Raw genomic sequence first — 27666 nt, 5'->3', positions numbered from 1 at the left:
TCATCATCTATCACTTTTGCTGTCTGTATTAATTATTGGGTAATTGAAAAAGCAATATCCAAATGTAAATGCTAAAGGTTTCAGTGAAAGGAGGAAACGATCCATTTTTCTTATCTTTCTTGGAATTTTTGTTTTTTGTTTCCCTTTTCATTTTTTTTATTTTTTTTTTTTTTTTATTTTTCCCCTGGCGATCTTCATTTTTCTTTTCCATGTTTTTTTCCCTCTATATTTTATACTTTCCTGGTGCTTTTTCTCACTTTTCTGTTTTAAAATTTTCTCAGGGGCATGGGCTCTTAATTGCTGAGTTATAGCTTGTGTTTTAAAAAACTCCATTTATTTATTGTTCTGAAAATCAGTATTTTTAATCTCAGCACCATTTGATGAGAGCAATCATTCAATTCAGTCTTCCACGTTTCTCCATTGCACAATATAATGACTTGAGTGACAGGTTGTCTGGTTTCTTTCTTCATTTATTCTTCATGGCTTCGGTTTTTTTTTTCTCAGTTGTGGAGGTAAGGAGTGGCTGAATCCCAAATCTGATTATCACACATTTTTACTTACCTATTTCTTACATAAAAGCTTTTCAGGAGTCTGTTCTGTGGGGGACATATAATGGAATCTTATTTTCTTATGCAATCCATTCTACACAGTCAAATAATGGATGGGTGTTATCATGATACTGAATAAAGTTTGTGTACCATAAGTACAAAATTTACTAATTAAAATTATATGTTTAAATTTTTACTAGTTGTGAATTGCCTTAAATAAAATCTCTTAATTTGTACTATCTTTAAGTTCACTACTTCACTGACTTCATTAAAAATGTCAAAATAATTTCAAATGAAACCTAGTTTAAGTTTTCTTTAAAAATCAAATTTTATTAAATTCCATAGCTTTGCAATTTCAGTACTTTCACTAAAAAGCTAGAGAAAAGTCTCTGAAACTTTCAGTGACATACTTCTTGCCATAAAGTGGAGTAAAATATGTGCATGTTTTATTGCAGTGCTTGAAGCTTCACAGCCTGACCAAAAAAATCTGGATAATTTATTACTGAGGAGATTCAGCTTAGAAACAGAGTGTGGTAGTGCAGTGTACCTACTTCGTGTGTGCTTTTGCAATAAAGTGTAAAATTACTCCTGTGATATTTTGTACTTTGCTATTCTTTATCACTACTTTTTCCCAGGTCATTTCTCCAGCTTTAATTTATAACCATAGCAAAAATAACAAAGCCAGTATCTTGTATTAGGTAACATTCAGGGTGTTCTACAGAACTCTTACAGAATTCTACATAATTCTTATAGCATGTCAGATATTACCCTGAATGTCTGGTGCACGTGTGTATGTACGATTGCACGGAACACATCAAATGATGGAAAGACAGCTACCATCTTTTTGTTCCACTCCTGCCTACATAAAATTATTCTTTCAAAATTTTTCTTCCTTTTAATTTTTTTTTGATTTCCATTTCCCCAGAGCATGACTAAGGCAGTTTAACATTTTCTCTCCTGGATGTTCTATTTTGTTATTTTCACTTTGCCGTAAAAGTCAATATAGGTAAGACTGATATGACTTTTCCACAATCAAAGTCCTGAGTACAGGTCTTAAAATGACTCAGTCATTTCAAATTGCATCAGGCTGAAGCTTGATAAATGAGCTCTTAGCATAAAGTACTTAAGAAAAAAAATAAAACAGAAAGCCCTAGAACAAAACAACAAATTCAAAACATTTAACATTAATAAGCTGGATAAAAAATGAAAGAATATCTAATTAGATAATTTTATTTTACCCATACTTTTGACAAGCTATGGAAGTATTTCAGACAGCTGTTTTTAAGCACACATTGCTATAATTATTAACAAAATATATGGGCAACTTATAAATCTTTAAAATTCCAAAAAGCTTTTAGTCATGTTTGCTTGCATGACAATTGTGTTTTCTTCTAGTTTTCCATACATTTGATTTTTTTAACTACTCAATTTATAACTTGAAAGGAAATGACAGATTAAAAATTCACTCTTCCATTTAACAGAGTTCAGAAAGAGTTATTGAATTCCCTAGGAGCCTCATAAATTCAAATTCTTTTTCATGAACTCTATGAATAATGGTCTGGATTCTTTCAAACTCACTGTGTATAAAATGAACATAAATTGCAGCAACTTAGAATTATTTCAGTGTTATTACTATTATAGTTACCTTGTTAAGTAAATAGTATTGATAAAATGCTTCTTTTCTGGATCATCAGAAGCTGTCTATGTCTGATGTCTTAGAGATCTGTATATTCTACCAATAAATTAATTTCATATGCTCAAAACAGTTTCCAACAATTTATGCAAGTTTACACTTTTTTTGATGTTTCTATTTAGAGCAGTAGATGTCTGTTGCTGCCTCTAGTTTTATCATATTCCCTTAAGCAGCTGCTAGTATTTCCTAGAAGTATATTGAATTATGCTGTGGCTTGGAGAGCTGGGAAATACTTTACAGAATGAAGATCATAGAATTATTGAAATCCTGACTATGGCCTTGAAAAAAGAAACTATATTCAGCATAATGGAAAAGTATTAATTGTTAATATATAGGAGGTAATAATTTATTAAATAATGTGGAAGATTACATTGAAATTTCAAATTGAAAAAAATCCAACAAAATTTTTATTTATGTATTTGCCTATTCATTCATGTTTTTGTTATATAGTAGAAGTGATTTCCTACATAGAATATTAAATGGTAAATTTGAGCTGTGCAAAGTCTCTTCATAGTGTCCTCTATATATTCAGCTTTCTTGGTCTCCCCTCTCTCTTCTTTTCACCACCCTAAGAAATTTGCTATTTTCCTTAAGTTTTCAACTTTGTTGTTAGCTCTATTCAGCTGAAAAATTGTTTTGAACTCCCTCCCTCAAATAGCCAATATATCCCTATAACATAAGATTACATATTATTTTACTATGAATGGAATCCAAAGAAAATAATTCATAAAAGATAAGTAGAACTTATAATTCTGCTGGTTGAGTGTGTACTAAATCATGGTTAGCTGAAAGAAGTCTCTTCTTTCTGAGAAGAGTGGAAACAAATTCATGACTAAGCTCAAGTAAGCTAGTTATAAATGTGGCTAAAGTATCTCTGTGAAATTCAATTTGTTCACATTGCTCCTAATCTTACTTTTTCTTAACAAAAGAACTTGAAATATTCATAAGCTAACCTGTTCAAGGTAATTTATATATAAAGAACTACTTTCAAAACAAAAAAATGTAGCGCTGTTAATTTTCTGTCTAAAAGACACTTCATAATCAAAAGGTCACAGTATTGTACAAAAGATTATGTTAAATGGCTACATTTTCTTTTTAATGCCCAAATTTCAACTATTTTTATGTGCCCCATGGCAATACTAAACTTTGACCTCAATGAATTAGTGTAATTAATGTAAATATAAGACATTTAAAGTGATCATTAAAGGTAATAGGGATTTGGGATATCTTTAAATATAACAAAGGCATAAATAATATCCTTTTATTCTTCATGGCTATTTCTATGTATATTTACTTAGAAAGTACTCCTTAAATATTCAGAGACATTGCAATAAAAACCAGGGTCCCAAACTCCAGAGTTTACAGTATGAGTTACCAGTGTGATAGATTGATTGTCATATCCATATCTCTGGGCTCATATATGTGCACTGATTTTTCAGTATAGACTGGTTTGCAGGATCAGAGCTGTATCCATAATTCATAAATGAAGTATGGTGGAAAGTACGTGACAAGAAAATAATTGAGCAATATAGATTTACAATCCTAGATTTGATTGTTGATTTTCCTTTATACTGACTTTCAACAGAACTTTGTCGTCACCCCAGAGGAACAATTGATAAGTTCATGGTAAAAATAAAAAGTTTGCTTACAGCTCTCTGAACAATTGATGGCACAGGTATTTTTGTTACCAGGCACATGTTCTGTCCAAGGAAGAAAATATGATATGTGCTGCCCATATACGAAGAACTAAACCAACTATCTTGTGAAATCAAACTTCAATATGCAGAACTTGAAGGAAGACAAGTAGCAGACACTGTAGATTGGGCAAAAGTCTGTCCTTTGAGGTGTCCAGAATAACTGAAAGCCATGAGAGAAGTATTGTCATTAACAAACAATAGCAATATATACCATATTCTTTCTATCATTGAATTTAAAATTTTTGTCCCAGGTTTGTCCAAGATTTTTTGTGAAAGTTTATTTCACGTTATTGAATAAATAACAAACAGAATTCATTTGATCTTCAGTCATACCTAAATCAAATGTGTTTAAAACTAACCTCTTTTTTACAACAAAAAACAACCTTAGAAAATTACAAATAGAATCAGTGGTTTCCAAAGGTTATATTCAGGAAGGCTAATGATAAAGCCCAATAGATTAATGATCCTTATATTAACAACACCATATCAATAATTGACACTAAATGAAAAAAAAAAAAATGAAGTTAGGACAATTCAAAATCCACAAACCTTACAGGAATCTTGGCATAGAGATAATTTCCATAGATGCAAGTATTTGTTACCATCGACATATAATTATGTAGACCTGTGTACTACATTAGAAATATTTGTCCATTTATCTAGTATAATTATCTGTTCCATTACTCAAAATTTTTATTTTATATTATTTCCTTGATATTATTCTATAAGAATTAAAACTTTGTTGTTATTTAAGTATTGCTTCTCTTGAATTACATATTTCTTGTTTTCATAGAGGGCACATTTTTGTGTGCTTGTGTGTGCATACATTGATGGCATATGACATATACATTGATGTGCATATGACACAAGGATTTGTCATACATGGTTTCTGACATCTTTGTTCAATTGTTTATAATAATCTCTTTTCAGAGATTTAGGGCTGGTCCTCAGGGAAATATACTTGATGCTTTAGTGCAAAATGCCCATCAAGAGATGCTGCCAAGATTCATCTTTTTTACCCAACATTTTACTTATGAATCTGCATGTAGAAAGTCTAAGAGCAATGCCTTCCATCAGAAAAAAACCCAAATTTGTCCTTTTGATTTTCTAATTAAGTTTTCTATTCATTTTACTGTGATATGCAGATACTGTACCTGATTTCTGACAGTACCCTGATTAGGCATGGCCCATCAGCAATGTCTTTCTAAGTAACTACTGGAGTCATTCATATACGCTTCATTAACTTTAGTATGTGAATATTTGAAATTTCAGCATGAAAAGAAACCAGGCTAATCATTTAGGTATAGTGCATTTTGCCTTGGTTTTTCTCTGTGCATGGTTTAATGACTAAATCAAGGGAAATGGAAGCAGAAATAGCAGTCTTCTGGGTCACTTCCTATTATTTCTTCTGTGATCTTCTTGAGAAAACCATTTCTTATCATCTGTGAGTACATTTTTAAGATCAGGTGATGAGAAAGATGTGGCCTCAGTAATAGGAACATAAGTTTTAAAACCAATCCCTAAATAAGAGGGAAAATGAAAACAATAATTAAGAAGAATTATAATTTATCAAGAATAAAGACAAGTAAACTGAGTATAAACAAAAAGAAAAAATTTACAGAAGCTACTGAAGCAAAATAATCTAAAAATGAGAGATAAAATTTACAAGAAACCATAGCTAGAATGTTTATTTATTTTACAATACAGAAGAAATAATTAAAAAAAAAAATTAGATCTGATATTTTATGGTGTCCAGGCCAGATGACATATGGCAACTGATAAAGAAGAGCTTGATAATAGTAATAAATAGGAAGTAAAGAAATTTTCATTATTTACTACTGTTCCATGTACAAATGAGGTAGACCAATATATTCATATGACACGTATCTTTTAATTGGTAAATAAATAATAAAGTGTAATGAAACAACAATTCATTACAGTTTGAAAGAAACATAGAATATTAAGTTATAAATTTTCAGCAGAAATAATGTGCTTATTATAATTTTCAAAGTAAAAAAAAAAAATATATTGTTATTTCTCTGTCTTTTACATAAGTAGACACAAATTGCAGGTGCTTTAGTCCTGCCCTTAGTAGTTGAATTTTGTTGTAGAAAAGTGCTTTTAAGAAATGTTGCTGGGTTTTTTTGTTTGGTTTTTAACCACAGATATTCTAAAGTATATTCTCTTTATATCAGACCAGATAATAGAAAAATATCTAACACCTCACTGCCTTTTAAAACTTGGGCTTTGTCTGTTTAGCCACTCACTGGAATATCATAGAGTTTCTGAATCATTCATCTGAAAAGGATCTCAAGAGGTCTGTAGTACACACCTGCTCAAATAAGCTCAGCAGTAAGAACAGACCAGAATGCTCAGGCAAATCTTGAAAACATTTAATCAATGTTTTAGCATTTAACAAAAGATACACAGGTTCACTAGGCAGGCTCTTTCAATGCTGCATGGTGTTTGCGGAGTAGAAGTTTTTCCTTGTAAGTCAGACAGCTTCATTCCAGTTTATGACTGCTGTCATTCATTCTGCTATTCCTCGTTCTCAGTAAATAACCTGGCTCTGTCTTCTCACTAATTTCTTCATAGGTACTGGCAGGGCTATACCAGTATCCCAAACACATCTCTTTGGTCTGAACAAGCCCAGCTCCCCCAGCTGTTACTCAGAGGATACGTTCTGTAGCCCCATCCAGACTTGTATCCTTCTACTAAGCACATTAGAGTTTATCAAATTCTTTCTTTGTACTGGAAGTGAAAACTGGATGCAGTTTTCCTTCTGTTGTCTGTTTCTGAGATCATTAGTCTGTTTTCTGGCCTGGGAACAGCTATTTCCACAAAAGTCTCTGCATTGCATAGCTGCTGTACAGAAACAGACGTAGTAAATATCTGCTATGAACTTAATCTAATTGAAAACCACATAAAATATTGCAGTCTGTAACTGATAAATTTATCTAAGGACAAAAACCTTAGAGACAGCTTTTGCTTCAAGAAAGACCTGTGTAGAAAAAAAAAAAACAACATTGCCTAGGAAAAGACATCTCTTATCTCTAATCTGTAAAAAACTGTGTGTTTACCTGAAAGAAAGAAGCTCAGAGTTATAGAATACTAGGCATTTTACACTTTTTAAGTGAATTTTACACCAGTAATCGGGGGCATTTATTTATAATAAGGAAACCTGTGGAAAGGAAAAAAGGTAATATGACTATCTGGAACTGATAATGACATTTAAATTTTCCTTATTCTTAAGAATAATATTTGAAAGAATGCTAGAAATGTCAAAAAAATTGCCTGTGTATCTGTGATATTATAAATTGTGTTAGGATGTCTATTTAGACTTTTTTTCTGTCTTGCTCTTCCAAGACATTCAAGTCTTTATTCATGGCATTTTTATTTTGGTTTAATTCCTTATTTTGCAAGAAGAAATTAACAGAAACTTTATAAAGTGGAAGAATTTGAAAATTAAGAAAGTAGAAAGAATTTTTATTTGGAGATTGGCCAACTTTCCACCTTGAAATTTCCCAATAGAAATGTGTCATAAGATTATGTGAGCAAAACTTTAAGAAACACAGTCCCATAGATTTGTGATTTTTGGACTTTTATGTTTGGGGGTTTTTACAGCTGGATCAATTCCTTGTTATGATTTAGTGTATAACAGTGTGTGCTGGCACAAATAAGAAGCTGATCATCAAAGAGAAAGGAGGTCAACATTGTCACCATCACTTTTTCCTTGTACTGGGGGGATGCAAAGTTCCCTAATGGTAGTTGTGACTGTCAGAGATCGTCTGCCTTGGACCAAATAGGCTGAACTGTTGTTCAGTGTTTAAATGAGCTCACAGGGTTGAACTGGGAACTCTGGTGGACTGATTGGGACAAAAGGGACATTGATAAGAGTCCTAAATATGGGCTGTAGGTCACTGATCACACCACCTTACTGTTTCTCCTGAGTTGGGATAATGGATTTGGTTAATATCATTGTTTCCATAGAAACAAAAAGAAAATCTATGTTCATGCTTTTTTTAAAACCCTCTCCCTTGCCTTCTTCCTTCAGTTCACACATCTTCAGAAGTTTTTCCCCACAGTAACTCATCTTTTTAGATTTCTTCTTCAGAGTAAAATTGTTAGTCCTTTTAGGAAAATGTCTACATTTTCCACCCATCTTTAGCATTTGAGTATACCTATATGTTAATACATATTCCTTATGAGAAATCAGTGGGCATGATCAATAGATCATGCAGATTATTTCATATGTTACAATGACCAGCCCTCAGGCTGAGGACTTTCACTACTTACTAATATACTTTTACTCTGAAACTCCCGGCACATTGGTCAACATAGAGTTAATCTAAACTGTTACTTCTGTATATAGCTGTTGATACAAAGCTTCTGGACATAACAACAATTTTAATAATTTTCCAGCAATTGATTTACTGTTACAGTTATATTGTCTTTAGTCTATTGTTTACAATGTACTAAAAAAAGCAGCCTTTCAGGATATTTTACCCTGTCAATTCATCCATTTATTCTAAAAAGACCCATTACTACAACCCCATTAACAAAACATAGTTTTATGTCATAAAGCTGGAGGATGTTCTTGAAGTGTGGGTTATCTGAAGTAGGTATTTATATAATATTAATAAATTAAAGTTCATTTTGTCTGAGTAGAAGCTGAGGAGAACTGAAAGAGCCAAACACATAAACCGAGGATTTATTGTCTTACATCTGCTTTATACTATGAGATATACCTTCCTTGGCTATTTTTCTATCACAAAAGTTAGGAGACGGAGGTGATGGACTGTGAATCAGAATCACCTTGATGATTTCACTATTGATGAATAAGCTCTCCTGAGAGCTCTGAAGAGTAGAACAGAACACAGTCTTATGGCCAGGGCTAAGGTCACTGTGGGCAAATTTGTCTGTGATCATCACGAACTGCTGAGGATGTTGTGGCACACACAGGTTGTAGCCAGCAGAATTCAAACCTGCTGTAGACCCTGCCTGGATGGTTGGTGTCTAGACAGGGCCACATGGCTCTAATGGGAGCCAGTAGTTAAATGCAGATGTGAGCAGAAATATTGCTGCAGTTGATGGTGTCAGGACAAGCCTCCAACAGAGAAGTCAAAAAACCCAAGAAAAAAACCAAATCAAACCAAACCAAAACAATCACAAAAGTCAAATAATTATCCCATTGAGATCCAGTGTAAATATCAGTAGGTTGTCTCAGTCAAGACCGCTGACTGCTGAAGGGCTTTCAGACATGTCTGGGTAAGTGACAGCTGAATATAACTTTGTAATTTGGTAGTGACTTTAGATCATCAAATTTAATCAAAATTATATGCCTTTTGGTTGGAAGAGTAGTACTTTTGAAGAATGGGATCTAAATTACCTGTTGGATGTAGATCTCCGGTAGCTCTATGGGGACACTGATCATTAAAACCTGCCAAGACAAATGGTCAGACAATACAAACACTTTTGCTGCAAATACAGGCAAAATATATGTATGTGTGTCACTGAAAGTTGTATCAATTACTGCTAAGCAAAAGTTTTCAGTTGCTTAAATTTCTTTTATTTACTTCAGGTTTACTAAATTTATTTCATTTAAAAACCATGCCAGCTGAACAATGTTAAAACAATGAAAACAATTCAGTACAAAAAGAAAAAGGTGCAAACACCATGACATACAAATCATACATGTTTCAGAAGAGAAAATAAAAAAAAATGAGGACAATCAGGGTTTTATTACCATGGGTTCTCACACTCTGTCATTCGTATGATATGTTTATAGACATCAGAAATGAAAGTGAACACCTAAATACCACACATCCACATTTTAAAGATGTTATTTTTATTGAAAGTCACAGAAGATGTTTCTTAAGGTTAATACAAGTTATATTCATTTGACTATCAGTTATAAATGGCATAGATTATGTATCATTAATTTGAATAAACCTTTGAAGTAGAATATTTCCTTCTCTCTGGAAAAATAGCAAGAATTTTTTTCTATTAATATATTTACTGAAAAAAATACATAATTCAAATGCTGATTTACTGAAAAACATCTGTGACACCTCATGAGCAATAACAAGTAAAAGGAATTTTTGAATCAATGATTTATTTGATAGAGGCATCCTTCAAGTGGAAGATGAGCTCTAGATGTTGTTGCCATAGATTAAAGAAAGGATGAAGCAAGAGCATTTGAGATAAGGGAAGGGAAGGAAGAAGGCACTAGGGAATGGGAGTCAAAACAGAGCTGAGCTGTAGTTCTGAATGAAAGAGATAAAGTCTTTTTTCCTGTTTTTCCTGCCTATGTTTAGTCTTCTTAAAATGTGAAGTTTGGAGCCTTTTTACTCTTATTTTAAGCTTCCTTAACCTCGCATGATGCAATGGAACTTGCAAAATATCTTTTTTATCCCTGTTTTATCCTCCTCCTCCATTCTAAAATAAGCATTCATTGGGAACATTAAGGTCATAGATTTTTGATCTTCAGAATTACATGAATATTGCATTGTACTGTAATCTTTGGATCACATTTCCAGACCAAAAAGAAAGAAAAAAATTCATGAATCAATACAAAATAGAGAGTATACATCTGTATGTGACGGCTCTGTGGGGGTGCAGCATGCCTTGTCTGAAACTACCATCTACCAGACAAAATAAAACAGGGCAGCACTATCCTGCAGTCAGTTTCAGGGAGGAAGCTAAAAGACTGACAACAGTAAATAAGGACATCCATGACACCTGGATGTAATTAAATCAATGGAGATTAATCTAAATTAAAATCATCCAAAGCATTGAAAATAGATTGTACAGTAGACTTGATAGAGGGAAATTGTTTTTTAAACTAATGATACTTTAATAGACTAATCTAAACCAGTTAATGCCTAGAGGGATGTTTCTGAGCCAATTATAAAGGAAATCAACAAGAAAACAAAAATTCTAATGAATCATGAGTGACAGAATCAGGAAGGACTTCTCTCATTGCACATTTTGATCCTTGGCATTTTCTGGAGAACTCATTACTATTTAATGTAAGATAGTTCTGAGTAATTCTGATTGTTCCAAATTCCTTTGTAGTCTGATAGTATTCTTGACTACTTTCCCTGTTAATAAATCTTTCTATTTTTCTCTTTTTGTTTCTTTTTTTTCCTTTTTTTTAAATATAGTTTGGACTTTTTTTTTAATTTTGCCATTGCTTTTTCTCCTGTTATATGCTACGACTGTGAATAACTTCTTTCTTTGATTTACATTGTTATGGTTTAAGATCTTACATTTCAAGCATTGATCATATCTGAATATTGATTGAACCCTGCTGAAATGCAGCATTCTGATTGTTCCCTCTCTTTATATTCACACATTTATATCTCTATTTCAAATCTTTAATTTTATTTCCCACTATAGTTGTCATATACTTCAAACTATGAATCAAAGACCTCCTTATGTGAACACTAATGATAAGCATTAGAACTATGTAATATATCATTATTACTTTACTGAAACACAGCACTGGTGTTTACTTCATGTCAGCATCACAGCAAACACTTGCTTTTTGTTGTTGTTGTTGTGAAATTATTACTGGGTATTTCAGACTTATTACCTGTATATTAGGCTGTGCTGTTTATTTCTTTCCCTCTTACCATGTGGTGATCCTGAAGAGAAAGATTATGCAGAAAGTGTCTGGTTGTTTTGCATCAGGGCTTATAATGATTGCTGCACTAAAAAGAAATAACTCACACATTCTGGCTCTGGGACACCCTGAATATGTAGGAATCCTGCCACAGTCAGTTGTCATTTTCATAGAAGCAATAAAAAACATGCAGGAAGTTACTCCCATCTCCACTTGAGGTTCAATTCAGAAGCAGAAGTAAAGATATTCTGATATGTTAGTAAAAAACCTAGGTTTTGTTGGTTTTTCTTAGAAAAAAAACCAAAACAGGGGTTTAACAAAGAACAGAATTCTGCTTGAGAGGAAAAAATTATTTGCTCTTCAGAGAAAAGATCTGTTATTATTTGGTGCATTAATCTTCTGAATTCAATCATCAGCATAGCTATAAATTTTATGGCATATGAAAGAAAGAGAAAATATTAAAGGAGGATAAACGTTAATTTCACTTTTATTCACCTGTTTAATTTGTTCAACTCTGTACTGTGTTACTTTTCATGGTACCCAATTCAGATGATGCATTCCAGCTTTTGTATATAATTCTTTTTCTATATTGTTTTGCAATAAAATACAAATACATGTTTAAATAAGAGAAGTACAGTTCAGAAATTCTTTTGAGATTAACTAAGGAAAGTATGCAGTAAGCAACACATGAAATAAAAGTCTAACTTAAAATACAGAATATCAATGCTTTGCTGGAAGAGATATTACTAACAGAAATTAAAATTTCAAAAATATTTGCAATCCAAGATGAACCTAAGGTTTTATATAATAGTATATGCTTGAAAATATTCTCAGATTTCCAAGAATCATGGAAAGATTTGGGTTGAAAGGGACCTTAAAGATCATCTAGTTTCAAATGCCCCTGCCACAGGTAGGGACACTTTTCACTAGACAAGGTTAGTTATCTGCATAATCTGCAGAATATACAGTTAAAAACTACAATTCCTGGTTTTCTTTGCTAACATTATCAGCTTTTGAAGATAAGGAGAGAAAATTTATGTATGATTTCATATTCCAAGGGTAAAAGAAGATGTATTTCCTAAGTAGTTCCCTCCAACTTAAAACTTTTGTGTTTAGGGAGTTATTCACACAAGGAAATCCTAGAAATTGTAGCAGGTCTACCTATTTGTGCCTTGTAAGAGATGTACTTCAGCAGTAACCCAGTAGGCTTTTCATCCTCTACCATATTTGATTATTCAGCATAGCCTTTACTACAATCCAGATTTTATGAACTGGGATTTAAAAAGGGGAATGTGCACATCTGTATGTGTGTGTAGGTGTGGGTATCTATGTCTGTGTGTGTGATTTAAGATCAGAGCAAGCCCAAAGTAGACTCCTGTTGATGTGTTGAGTGGTATGAAGTGACTAGACATCTCAGAAGGGGTTATCCACTCTGTACTACTCAAATTACTAGGCATAGGAAGAGACTATTTCCTGGGATTAATGCTTTTAGCAAAAAAGATTAAGCCAAATAGCAACCCTATTATCAAGTGCAATAATTTTCTTGAACATGAGCCTACTCTTAGTGCTGAGAGATTATTATTTTCATCACATAGATTCTCTTGAAACTCTCATATTTCTCTTTCTATATTCAACCCTCTAAAAGATAAGATTGGAGCTGTATTTCCATAGCACTTCTCTGTCTCTTTAAAGCAGCATTGTGATAGCTATCTTCTCAGCTTTTGGGTTATGAAATTTTAATTTGCAACATGAAACTGAAGCATTTAGTGTCAAAGCAGTTTTTGAAACAGATTTTTTGCAAATATTAAGATTAGATTTATGCCTTTCATTAAAAGACTGTCATCAAGATTTACAAAATATTATTTCTCTAAAGGAAGCTATTTGCCTCTTTTTAATGAATTTGCTAATAATTGTGCTAATATATTCTGTATAAAAGCAATGATTTTAATTTTTTAAACTTTATTAAAGGTGTAAAAGACAAAAATATTAAAGGAGATTACGAAAGTTATGAATAGTTGGTTTTGGATGTAATAGACAATCATTAATCTTTTTGATGATTTTTCAATTTGTCTCATGATAAACTGTTGCATCTCTTAAAGGGAAGTGTATCATGTGAATGCATTTTTTTAATGTAATATTGTACAACAGTACAACACTGTTGCTCTAAGATATTCAATGGCTCTTCGTTCAACATTTAAAAGCATTTATGACCACCTCATCTTGATTTTAAAATCTTACCTGTTTTACAATTTGTTAAGATATGAGATATATTGTCTAGCTTTGATATGAGATCTTAGTTGCATTCTATTTAGCAGTAGCCAAACAGGTCAAAAAGGATCTTGTTTTCTGTATTTCTGCTTTACTTTGCTACTTTTTTCTCCCTACTAAAATAAGGAAGCACTAGGTCACTTGAAAACAGAAAATATAATGTTACAACTAAAAGCAGAATCCATTTGATTAACTTTTCCTGGAAAAAAAATAGACTGTCCTATCATGATTTTTGTTCATGTTTCCCAGAAAATTCTCTTTCACTCTTAGTAGGACTCTGATTAAGCAAAAACCTTTTAATGCTTAGTGTTAACCGTATATGAATGCTCATTTGTTTATCTGAAGATTTTATCAGTCCTGGCAGAAAATTCCAGAACAGAAAATTAATTTCTAAATTAAAAGTTCCTTGATGGATGTTTTCTAAAATTTTTCTTTTTTTTTTTTTTTTTTTTTTTTTTAAATATTTGATATATGGGAATAATTTACATTCCAGCTAGATAAATGTGGATTGCTGAAGGCACTTTTAATACTAAGGAGTAAGTGAAGAGGCAGATAACTGATGAATCAGATTCACATCCTGATTAAGACTTTCAATAATTTGGTGATTGCAGCTATTCCAAGCCAAAACTATGGTCTGTAATACAGAAAGTTTGGATTCTCTTTACCCGTACTAAGATTTTTTGAAGGAGTTGGAGACTTCCTTAAATGTAAAAACAGTTGAAAAAAAAAAAAAAGTCTTTTTATAGTTGCTTCTAGAGCTTGCAAGTGTCATTTATCTGCATGGAACAGAAAAGTAGGAAGTTTATTTGATTATCATATCTACTTCCATATTTCCCAAGGTGGTGGAAAATATCAGATAGGTCTAGAAAAAGGCACTCCTTTCTCATGATCACTCAGTCTGTGACAGCAAGGTTTCCAGCTTTCCTCACTCTGTTTTCCAAGGTGTAGTCTTGTATTTCAATAAGGTATTTCTATGTTGTATGGACTATATGACTGAATTTATCTCAGAATTCTTATTTTTTAGATATTTTCTTCAATTAGGTTCAAAGCTAACTATTAGGGCTTATAGCTTCTTTGACTCTAATTGTAGGACTCTGAGTAAGAATATCTCTTTTCATTGACTGTGCTCTAGAGGGATTTAAATTCACTCAACTAACTGGGAAGTTCAGCTGATCATCAATGATTATTTCTAAGAAACAGCTTTTTTTCCTTAAACCAAATAATTATCAATTGTCTGGGAAATCACAGAATTTAAGTTCTCAGAGCCAAAACCAACCTAAATCATATTTTAAAATTCATGGAGGCTTTAAAAGTCTCCATGGTTTCTGGTGGCTCCCTCCCTTTTCTCCTGCTTTTCTTCCTTAACATAGTCTACATGCTTCTTTTGAAACACACTCCAGGGAAGCTCAGTGTTAAAAGTTAATGTCCACTGGCTGAGGCTTCATACTGTTTCAGCAAAGACAACTCTCTAAAATATGCTGCCTATTCAATTCTAATGTTTCTGGTTAGACAGGCTCTGTTTTCTTCTCTTTTTGCCAAAAGCAAGACTTAAATCTGTTCTGTTCACATCAAATATAATTTGAAAATTTGGAAATAAAAACTGATTATGTGCAGTAAAGAAATATAATAAAATTATTTTCCTATTTTCTATATTCTACATTTCTACATTTCCTACATTTGCTCACATAACATAAACAAATAATATATACATCTATATATGGAAATACCTTTCATGGTGCCTTTTTTACTTGATTTTTTATACTTAAGCACAAAAGTATATATTCAAAAGGAAAAAAAAAATGTAGTTATCTAAGATCATAAAATAACAACCTGCGTTGGAAGGGGCTGTAAAGATTGTCCTTGAGGAAAGGACACCCTTCATTAGACCAGATTACTCAGACACAACATGAATCTCGCACAAACTGTTTAAAGTCTTCTACTCAAACTGGTAAAGTTGAAATCTTTTTTAACATGGGGCAGATACACATCTGCCTTCTAATGGACCCTCTGACTACACTTGTGCTGCTAAATGAAGTATGATGAGAAATTTTCCCAGACACAAATGCCAATGTGTCCAGAGAAGTGAACATAGAATCATATAAAATCTCTCAGCCTTCAAAACCAGTTAGGAATGTTACTGTCCTAAACTGTGGCTGAGAAACATTTGGGGAAGTGTAGTTTACCCAGTCCCAAAGTTCTAAATGTCAAGAACTATTTTGATCATTAGTAAAGAAAAAATAATTGCTATGCCCAATAATTAAGCATGGCTCTGTTTAATTCATTAATCCAGTCATAGTTCAGGGACATATTCGCGCTACCCTAATGGGCACAACAATTCCAATTATGACTGAGCAGCTGAATCCAGCACAGGCACCTCTTACTAAAGTAAGAACACCTTAGTAATGTTGAAGCCTGACTCCTTAGCATGAATCAGCAGCCTCAGTAACAAACTACTGCAGCAATTCATCATATAGGCTGTCTTGAGTCTGATTTACAAAGGAAAGCCTCAGCAGGGATGCTGGTACTTGGCATTAGATAAAAAAGAGTGTAGGTGTGTTTCCCTAAAGCAAAACTTCAGTGTCTGAAACTATCCCCTCCTACCCATCGTTCTCTTCATACTGGTGAATTATAGTATGCAGTTCATTAACAGATTTGAGGGTTCAACTGAGCACTCAATGAGGATAAAATACTTAATAAATTAGGAAAATTGCAGGGTTTTCTACTATTCTATTTTTTTTCAGTGTTATATCATAAGCTTTCCACAGTCAGATCTTGTGTCCATATATACATAAAGTATTTAGAGGCGACACTTCAGTATTTTATATACAGTAATTTCATTACCATAAGGCACACTAGATTATAAGGCGCACCTCTGGGAGTCGGCAAATTTAGCAACTTTGTACATTATATAAGGCACACTAGACTATAAGGCGCACTTTTTTTTTTGCAGCGAGGATCAGTGCCGCGCGGAACCAAGTAACGAAGTAGTAACGCCTCCCTGCCCATGCTGTTCCCGGTGCCTGGGGCCGCCCCCCACCTTCCTGCTAGTGCTGCTCCCGGTGCCCGGGGCCGCCCCCCGCCTCCCTGCCAGCGCTGTTCCCGCTGCCTGGGGCTGCCCACGGTGCTACTTGGCGCTCCTGCGATGCCGCCCCCTCCGTGGTTCTCAATTCTGGGTTGGCAAATTTCACAACTTTGTACATTATATAAAGCGCACTGGACTATAAGGCGCACTTCCAGCTTCAGGCCAGAATTTTAGTCAAAAGGGTGCGCCTTATAGTCGTGAAGTTACTGTATTTATACATCTCTTGTATAAAGGAGACAGATGCTATTAGCCTGCATATATGAAGACTTTAAGGGGGTCATTACAGTGTTATAAGAAAAAAAAGAAATTGATTCCTAAGTTCATGCAAGCATTAGTTATATTTATCGAGGAATGTCTCCAGTCCCTGAGCCTGACAGCCACCAAATATCCTGAATTGATGCTTACTTCACTCACAGCATGGGTTGCACCAGGGGCTGGCTGCATGAAGCCTAACAGGAAGGAATCTTGGGATCGTCTGACCACTAAGATGTTCCCAGCAAGCTGCTCTCATAAATGTCGCGTATTGCAACAGCAGTTGAATATTTCCCAAGTTATAACACAAAGGATGAGAATGAGTTGTATGTGTATACCAGTATACCTCGTTACCTGCTGCTACTACTATTAATCACATAACAACAGCACATCAGTCTAAAACCAAGTAATTTCTTAAGAACCTGAACATCATATACAGTAGTATTATGGCTAAAGACAGAACTCTTTCAGTAACCGAGATATTATACTTCATGTATACATTATATTAAAAAGCATTTTAACATCTATTAACTGGGGGGAAAAAAGCTCTGTTTTGTTCATGAGTATATTTTTGGATGCAAAGTAATTAGCTAATATAATTGTCTAGTAATGAAATATTAGTCTTTTGCGCCTACATTGTCTAAAAACACCAAAAAAATTCCAGAAAGAAACAAATTTTAGAAAGGCTTAAACTGACCCACTCTCTTATACTTGCAACATTTACTTTGCATCTATATATATATATATATACAGTTTTTAAACATTTCTGTTAAAAAATGTTAGCTCTGTCAAAATTGAATTTAAGGACACGATAATGTATTTTAAATCACATAATTTCATTATTCTGAAATGTAAGAACTAAAACCTAAAACGTAAAATAGTCCAGGTTCATAATCTCATGGGTTTTAAACTGCAAGCATTACATTTATGTAGATTTTCAAAAAGAAAATCTGATCCATCCAACCGAGCCAATGTGCTCAGCTAAACTTCTTATGTTAATGGACCCATCTTCACAGACAATACAGAAAAATAAGCTTTTCTAGAAGTCATTGTAGATTTTCTGCTCTTCAGATGTGCTGAAACAGCAATTCACAGGTGAAGTTACCAGTTAGATCCAAACTTCAAGAGAAATGCTCTAAAGTTATCTTTATTCTGTCAGACGTATCTTTCTTTGGGAGAAGATTGTCACCAAAGAAGGCCAGCTCCTCCCCACCTCCTGTCTGTAGCAGTATCTTCTGCAGTGTGACTCAGAGGAAGTTGATTCTTTTCCCTCCCACCTCTCCTGTATCTCACAGCTCAGTCCAACTACAGACTAGCAGAGCAAAGTAATTTCTTAGGAACACCATAATCGTTCCGATCAACATTATCCTAACAACGTGGTTTCTTGACCATCTGTACAATTGTCAGTTTGGGGGAACTTATATCCTCTGTGAATAAAATAGCACAGTAATTTCACGAATACAAGCCGCACCAATTTGACTAAGATTTTGCTCCTAAACCGGAAATGCGGCTAATAATCAGGAGTGGCTAATACAACCTCAGAAGTGCCTGCCAGAGTGCTGAGCCGAGCAGCTGCAAAGTCGGCATTTTGCGATTGTTACAAATCGCTACTTTGTTGCACTGTGGGTGGAGCCTGGCTCCCTGTAGGCAGCACGGGGGGCGGGGAGAGAGGCGGGAGAGCTCTCTTTCCTCCTCTGCCACAGCCCAGGGGAGAGACGGGGGGGGGGGCGCCGCCATTGCCGTGGCCTGGGGAGGAGAGGGGGGACCCGGGGCCGCCCCTACCGCGGCCCGGGGAGGGGGGGGGAAGCCCGCGCCGCCATTGCTGCGGCCCGGGGAGGGGGGGGAAGCCCGCGCCGCCATTGCTGCGGCCCGGGGAGGGGGGGGGAAGCCCGCGCCGCCATTGCTGCGGCCCGGGGAGGGGGGGGAAGCCCGCGCCACCATTGCTGTGGCCCGGGGAGGGGGGGGAAGCGCGCGCCGCCATTGCTGTGGCCCGGGGAGCCGACGGGAGCCCCGCGCAGCCATTGCCGCGGCTCGGGGAGCCGACGGGGTGCTTTGTCCCCACCCGCCGCCGCCGCGGCAGGAGCGGGGAAGCTCCGTCCCTGCCTGCCACCGCGGGGCAGCGCCGACCTGGGGTGACCGAGCCCAGGGGCAGCGGCGGCCGGCCCCGAGCTGCAGCACCGTGCTGGACCACCTGGCCCCGTCAGCGGCCGCTAGCGGGCCGACCCTGCACAGCCTTAGCTCAGCCAGTAAACCCCGCCCTGCCGTGGCTCTGTTACTAATTGCACGCGGGTCCTCGCTGCGAATGACAAAGCGGCTTATATTCGTGTGCGGCTTATCTATGGACAAAAACCGAAATATTTGCCAACACCCAGAGATGCGGCTTATAGTCAGTGCGGCTTGTATTCGTGAATTTACTGTACTTTGAAAAGTTTATCATGTGAGTTTTAGCTGTGCATCTCATTCTGCTCACTTCCTATTGACCTCCAGATTTTCTTCTATTTATCATCTCAAAAATTCTGTAAGAGTTAAGTATGCACTAGATATACTGACCTGATTACTCCTTAGCATTTACAAAGACTATCAGTTGCACACTAAATAGCTTTCTTTGGTTATGTATAAATACCATTTGATTTTTCCACAGAGATTGTAGTACCTAAGAATTTAGGATTTTCCAGAAGCTTATATTCCTTGGAACCTGAAGCCAGCTCTTAATTTTGAACCCTAAATTGAAGTTATATTTTTAAACCAATGACTTTTAAAGTGTGTACGATATTGGATCTAAAATATTAAGCAAAAGGTAAGAGATTTTTTTTAATATTTTGTCCAAGAACATATGACAGGAAAAGGAAATAGGTCAAGAATGGCAAAAATGAAGTAGTGAATTTTCAGAACTTGAGAGTTGAGATCAGTGGTGGAAAGGAAACCTCACTTCTATATTTGCTTTACAAGTAGCTGTTGTTTCAAGCCAAATAATACAACAGACTGAAGGACTGGTGTAACCCCTTCAACTTTTGTAACAAACATGAGACTCATGCAGTTTAACATTCCTTCAAATGCCCTGAAATTTGTAATGTTATTTCCAATATAGGAGCAACATAAGACTATTCATAATAATTCTCCTTATCTTCATAATGATGAAAAATAGCTGTTCTGATATTTAACACCTTGCCTATCAGCTGAAAATTTTCAAGAAGCAAGCACTCAAAAAAATGGAGCAGACAGTAAATCAAATTCTTACTTGGTGCAGAGCTTGGAAAATGGAAAATGCATCCCCAAAAAAATAAAAAAATTATAACTCAAAATGAGCCACCCTGAACTTGGTACAAAGAGTTTTTCTATATGCACAGTCTTTTTCCAAGTCAAGACATATGCCTGAAGAAATTACCCACAAGTTACAAATGAATTATTTTAGTAAAATTACAAAATGGTCTGTTAAGTGTTCTAGTTTTTTCAAATAGATATAAAATTTCTGAATGTCACTGTTTTCCCTAATGAATATAAAGCTAATTGGCAGTGAAAACAATTCCATACTTATGGTAATGAATGAGTCTTCAAAACTACTAAGAGTAGTAAAGGCAAGTAGGTAGAGTTCTTAGAATGCAGAGTTCAGTCCTTTTCATCTTGTCCCAAAGAAGATGCAATAGAAGTAGAAATGCTTTCTATCCAAGCAGTGAATCTGATCAGGATTTAATTCTTTCATATTTTACCTAAATAGGTTTGAAATGTAAAATGAGAGTTCCTAGTTTTTCTTCCATACTATGTACAGAGAGGAACACACAGAATGAACAGAAAACCCATGCATGTTTTAATTTCTCAGAATATCTATTCACAGTAAGCCATAATAAGTAACAGAATGTACTGCAACAGAAAGTCAACAATGTGAAGAGACTAACCAAATAATCTATTATCAGAACGGACACTGGCTTCCCAGGATTAGGAAAAAAACAAATGAACTAAAAATCCTGTAGTGAGGCCTTTCAGTGTGCCTTCTGAATATTCATCTGTCTCTAAACATTTAATACTGGTAACATGGAGGGACTGGACCAGTTTGAAAAAGTATGGCAATTTGAATTTTTTTAAGCCAGAATACATTTTCTTAATTATCTGGGATTTTCCATAGTACTCATAGATGTTTCTCCAAATATGTTTTCCCAATATTTTTACCCAAGTAGGAATGTTAACTGTACTGTATTTAGAAGACAGATTCTTTTTTCTCAAGAAATATATAATAGCAATAAAATCAGAAGAAACAGGTCTGAACAGACAGTTAAAAGATGCAGTTTCCTTAGCAACAAAAATTCTCAAATATCCTCTAAATTCAAAAACCTTGCAAAAAAATGGAAAAAGCATCTACTGTGTTCACATTCTCCCGTCTCCTGTATGCTGAAGCCTTCCTTTGCAATTATGGGTATTCATACAGATAAATGCTCTCTTAGCTCCTAACAATTTTCCTTACTTATATTTTCAAGGTGGCTTATAAAAAGGCACAGACTGACCATTTATACACAATGGCTGGGAAAATGTGATGAGAAAACTAAAGAAGATGTTATTTTATATACATACTTATATGTACTTATACTTTATACTTATACATACTTACATTTTCCACACATACTTAATACATATACATATTACATGAATTATATCTATATATATCAAATACAGCAAAAAACCCACACACAAACAAACTAAAAAAACCACACCAAACTCAAAAAAATTAAAAGAGAAATTAAAAGAAAAATTAAGACTGATTATCACAGAATGATATATGGCATAGATTGGCAGTAAGGGGCTATTTCATGGCAATTTTTGTGGGTAAGGACTAAGTGTAGCTTGCAAGAAGCAATACACAGAAATGAGAAAATTAGCAGAGAAAAATAGGAAATAACAGTAGGAATAACTCACTGGTAACAGAAGTAGGATTTTAAAAATATAAAAGATAAATATGTTTAGTATAAAGGTTGACAAAATTCAAGCAAGTATCACTTTTCTATTGTGGTTTCCTGTATATTTTCTTGTTTAGCCACAAGTCCATGCTGAACTACAGGCATCACATGAGCTTTGAGGGAAGGCAAGTTGAATCTGTGCAAGTTTTCTTCTTGTATTATCCAATGGTATCCTTATCTAAAGTACAGTGGACAAGAGGTACCGTGTAAGACCAAGTTTCTTCCAGAAGGAAGCTCTCTGACCCAGAGGAAGAGAAGTTCTCTAGGTAGCTGCCTGTGCATAACCTGGGCACTGCTGCCACAACACCCCCAAGGATTCAATAATGAGCCAGAGCTGAGGTCACTGATCTCAATCACTTGACAGTGGGACCAAATTCCAGTTCTTAGGTTAGTTATCAAAGAAGGGGGTTTTTGCAAGTAGTCTTTAGTTTAATGCTAGATGATTCAATTTCAAAATATTGTGTATACTAAATAACAAGTTATTGGATTAATTTTTTCTCACTCAGTTTAAGATAGAAATCCCTACTAATATCAGAGATATGACTGATAAAGATGTGGAACGCCTCTTGCTTTCAAACCCTAGAATGTCTAATGTTTTCCCACCGTAGTCAAAAATTAATTGCAAATATTGAAACAATTGACTTGAAGAGGAGATTTATTTCATTTTCTTAAATCATTTCTAAAAATCTAAATGGTTCTGGCAGACAGCTGAATGTTTCCTTCCCTTTTTTTTTCCTCTGATTTTTCCTTTGAAATACCATTAATATTCATCAAAAATTTAATTACAGACAATTTGTTTTTCTGTATGACTATTTATCATTTCAACAATTAGTAAACTTATGTCACTGCTTTCTTTTAGTTACTGCATGGGGTCTAATTCATGTCAATCTATGATGAAGAATGAAAAACAAATTGATATATTATCTAGGAATTCTAATTCTGCCCATTACCCAGATAATCCTATTTTTATTTCTAGGATGATTTTTTTTTTTTTAGTTTATGTACAGGATGTAGATTATTCAGACTGAAGCAAATTTTTAGGAGGAAATGCTATTGTTTATAGTTTTCTGCCTCCTCTCCCCTTTCCCTTGCTGACAACATATTTTGCAGAAATATGTTTTGAGTAAGCAATCAGAATTCCATTACATTGTTATTGCACAGTTAACAACAAATATTTGAGCATATCAACTTGGAAAGTTTTTAAAATATTCAATCAAGATTCCTTAAAATCAAACAAAATTCATTTGATTGTAGTCACCACTAAGTTGCTGACTCTTGATATTGAAGGGACAAGGATGTGTCTTCACTTAAATAAAACAATTGAGATTAAATCTGCTCTGCTGCAATCTATGGGACTATTGTAGGAAATGGTTTAACTGCTTCTGTCATTTATTCAGTGGCACTATGAAGCACAGTTTATCCTGTTCTGTACAAACTATAAAACAATCTCTGAGTCAGGAGACATTGGCTTAATCCTTGACTACATGGTATATTTCTTACATCATTTTAGGTGGGTTATTTAAGGTCAGCTCAATGAAATTTTGGGTGATAATTTACATTCCCAAGACCAAATTGCTATTGCTTTTGATGAGAAACCAAGAATCTATAGGGAACTTTTCAACAACATACTTCACTGTTGAAAAGATCTGTTTTATCACTAGTTAATTGAATTTTTATCATGGGCTTTTTTCCCAGCCCAAGACAGAGTTTCTGGTCAGAGGAAAAACTGGAGACAAAACCAGACCAATTTTTAATCATAACAGTTTCTCATATATTTGAGCAAAATACAGATCTTTCTTCCTCCTCTATTGATCTCTTGCCATGTGAATACTTGGCAGTATCAAAATCTGAAAAAAGTTTTCTGAAACGATACTCTTCATTTCCAGATAACGCAAGTAATTGGTATATTTCTTTTCCCTCATTTTGCCTCTTCTGTTTATTTGGATAAGCACTTGAGGAGCTTAAAATGGGGCCTTTCCCCACTTGTAATTTTAATTCATTCCCATAGAAACAATTGTGTCTTCTACCACTTGCTGCTTTCCTTTAATATGTTCCAGCTTCGTTCATTTCAAATAAAAATACATTTTAAGCTATTTGTTATTTGATGAAACTGTGTGGCTTTATGAAACAAAGCCACATAAATTCATCAGATGCTTTCTCCAAGTCAGAGGAGTAATATATTGGTCTTGTTATTTCTAGTAGGAAGAATTCTCTTGCATCATTTTTAAGGCTTTTGACAAGCTTTTAAATCCAAGCAAATCTACTGAGAAAAAAAAAAAAAAAAGATATTTTGCGGCAGTTTTTGCATGTATTTTACTTTACTACAGGTAGCTCTTACTTGGTTTTTGTTTTTGTTTTTGTGGGGTTTTTTTGTTTGTTTGTTTGTTTGTTTGTTTGTTTTCCCTAAGTACTCCTGTACCTAGACAGCAGTTTCTTTTATTCCAGACCAGGTAAATAGAAAAATTAAAATTTATATGGTTTGCATTAAGTTTTTACCAATGACATTGGAATGGGTGAAGCCTGTACTACTTAATACTCCTTTTATCCCTAATTGCTTCACTGTTGCTCTCTGACTTTTGATTTCAATAGAACTTCTGACATAAACTACTGTTCAGTGTGAGGAAAACAAATTGAGAACTTTTAATATTTTCATTATTACTTTTATTATTGTCATTTTCACATTTAGCAAAAAAATTTAGCCAGTAAAAAAGCCCCTGAAGCATACCTAGTCCACATAACAAATACACTGTGTGCTGAGAATTAATGAAATTTGTATAGTGGGTATGGTTAATATCTTTGACATTAACAATTAGGAATTTTCTAAGTGAAGAGAAGCATCATTGTCTATGCTGGTTTTGGCTTGGATAGATTCAATTTTCTTCATACTACTTTGCATTGGACTGTGTTTTGGATTTGTGATGGAAACAGACTTTATAACATTAAAATGTTTTTGTTATTTCTGAGCAGTGCTTACAAAGAGTCAAGACCTTTTCTGCCTCTCATCCAGCCCTAGTGAGGCTGGGGATGCACAGCAAGGACAGACAATATCAGTGATATTCCATACCATACAGCACCATGCTTACGAATTCCTTGCTGTATTTTGCTTGTGTGAACAGATTTTGCTTTATTTATTAAACTATCTCAATCCATATGTTTTCTCACTTTTTCTCTCCCAATTCTCTTCCCCATCCCGCCAATGGGAGTGAAGGAGTGGCTGGATCCGAGTTGATGGCTGGGATTAAACCATGTTATCTGAATTGAAATCACAGACTCACACAGTGGCTGACATTGGAAGTGACCTGTGGAAGTGACCCTGTCCAACCCCTCTGCTAATGTGGGGACATCAAGGGCCAGTGACTCAGGACCATCCCACACTGCTTTTGGGTTTTCCTCCTCCAAGGAGGAAACAGCACAACCCCTCCAAGCAATCTGTGTCAATGTCTCTCACAGTAAAAAAGTGTTTCCTGATGTTCAGAGAGAATCTCCTATGTTTCAGTTTGTGTCCATTGTCTTGTTTTCTGTCACCAAAACCACTGTTAGTCTGGGCACATCTTTGCACTCTCTTCAAACATTTATAAACATTGCTAAGTACTCCCCCAAACCTTCTGTACCTGAAGCTGAACAGCCCCAGCTATCTCAGCCCTCCTTATTTGAGAGATGCTCCAGTTCCCTAATTATCCATGATGGACTCTCTTCCATTTGTTCACACCTCCATTATGAGCCACGAAACTTATTTGTGTGTTTGAAGGATACATCTAAGACTGATTTTTTTCCACATTTCCATAATATTAATTAAAGTTCCTCCTTTAATCAACATCCAAATATTTTTTTATATAGGCACAGATTCTGAGGCATGACTTAAAAGTTGTAATGACGTAACATAAACCTTCTCTTCAGATATCTTTCAAAATCAGATACAATACTTGCTATTCTCAGAAATTGAAGAAGTGTCTGAAACTTCATAGTAGGAACAAAAGGAACTAAATTCCTGTTCTTTTGCACTCTCATTAACCACTTTCTTTACTTAGCAAATAAAAAAAAAAAAAGAAGTAACAGCAGCAACTAGATTTTCCCTTAAATTGGAGAAAAGGAAATAAACATTGACAGAATTATAAAGAAACACCAATTTTTAAAAGGAAGATTACTTTCTGAGTCTTTGAACTCAAGTGCATGAATTTTCAGACAACTCCCAAAGTCTCTATATTCTTCTTTGTCTATTTCACTTTCTCTTTGAAACAAGTGAGGAGAAAGAGAAATCTATAAGTAAGAAAGAAGAAAGATAAACTTCAAAAGATTCCCACTTCACAACATCTAAGTAACAAAAAAAACCCGAGGAAAAATCTGAAGGGGGTTTTGTGATGGCGGGTTTTTTTTATGTTTTGTTGTTGTTTTTCTTGTTGAAATTCTAAAAAACATACTTCTGTGTTTAAAATATGAAGATGCATGAGGTAAAAGTTATGTGACACGTAATGTCAATTAATATAGCTATATATATATACATATATGACCATATGAGAAGGAAAATTTTATTTATGACATTTTGAAAGATTTTCATTTGTGATGTTTGAAAAAAAACAATAGGAGAAATATTTATATTTTCTTGTCTTTGTCTATGAAATATATACTCTTCTATTTAGAAATTATCTTTACTAAGGTTCTTGAACTTACAGTTCAACATCTGTAAAACTTCATTTACAACATCCAATTTTTTATAATATTATTAAAGTATAATGCAGTTTATGTGAAACGTCTTCCAGTTGGTTTTATAGACCGCACAAAAAGGAACAAAGAGAATTTTTTCCATCGCTTCTTCTCTCTTTGGTGTACTGATCATCAAATCTAATCTTATCCCTTAATTTAAAAACATTTTTTTCTATAAATAATACCCAGTATTGATCAGCTACTATGCCTCTGAGTAAGTTCTGACTCTCAATTAGGTTAGGACAACATATACATCCAGCTACATTATGTAAACTGTTAATGTTTATTCTAGAGCAAATACTGGAGGGAACAGATTTTATGCTTTATTTCCAGCACTTCTACGTAGTAAATGAAAACACTTTTCCACTCTAAATAGAAGATCAGGTAATTTTCAAAGTTTTGTTCTTAAACATGCCATGGCTAACAGTATTATTATACATACAAGACTTTATGAAATATATTCTAACAGTATTATTATACATACAAGACTTTATGAAATATATTTTTCTGAACTTCTGAAATCTTTAAGCAAACCTTGGCAATGAACAGTCACACTTTTGAGCTAAATGGTGCAGGGAATGAGTGAGAGGCAATCCTTGCCTATGGCTTGTGGGACAAGAGTATATATAATACATATATATATTGGTGCTAAAGAGAAAGGGTCAAGTGGTTCTAAAGCCCTCTGTGATATTCCCCTCAAATCTCACAAACTGAGGGGAGATTGATACTCTAATTTTTTTCCCCTTAACATTTTTTTGCTGTTTCAATGATGTTCAATGTATTTTTTTATAGTGTAACTGGAAATATGTGCATCTCTAACAAGGAGGAAAATAACCTCTCTTAAACCAAGAT

This window comes from Catharus ustulatus, chromosome 1 (genome assembly GCF_009819885.2).
Source record: "Catharus ustulatus isolate bCatUst1 chromosome 1, bCatUst1.pri.v2, whole genome shotgun sequence".
Taxonomy (NCBI): domain Eukaryota; kingdom Metazoa; phylum Chordata; class Aves; order Passeriformes; family Turdidae; genus Catharus; species Catharus ustulatus.
This window is presented reverse-complemented; position numbering follows the sequence as displayed.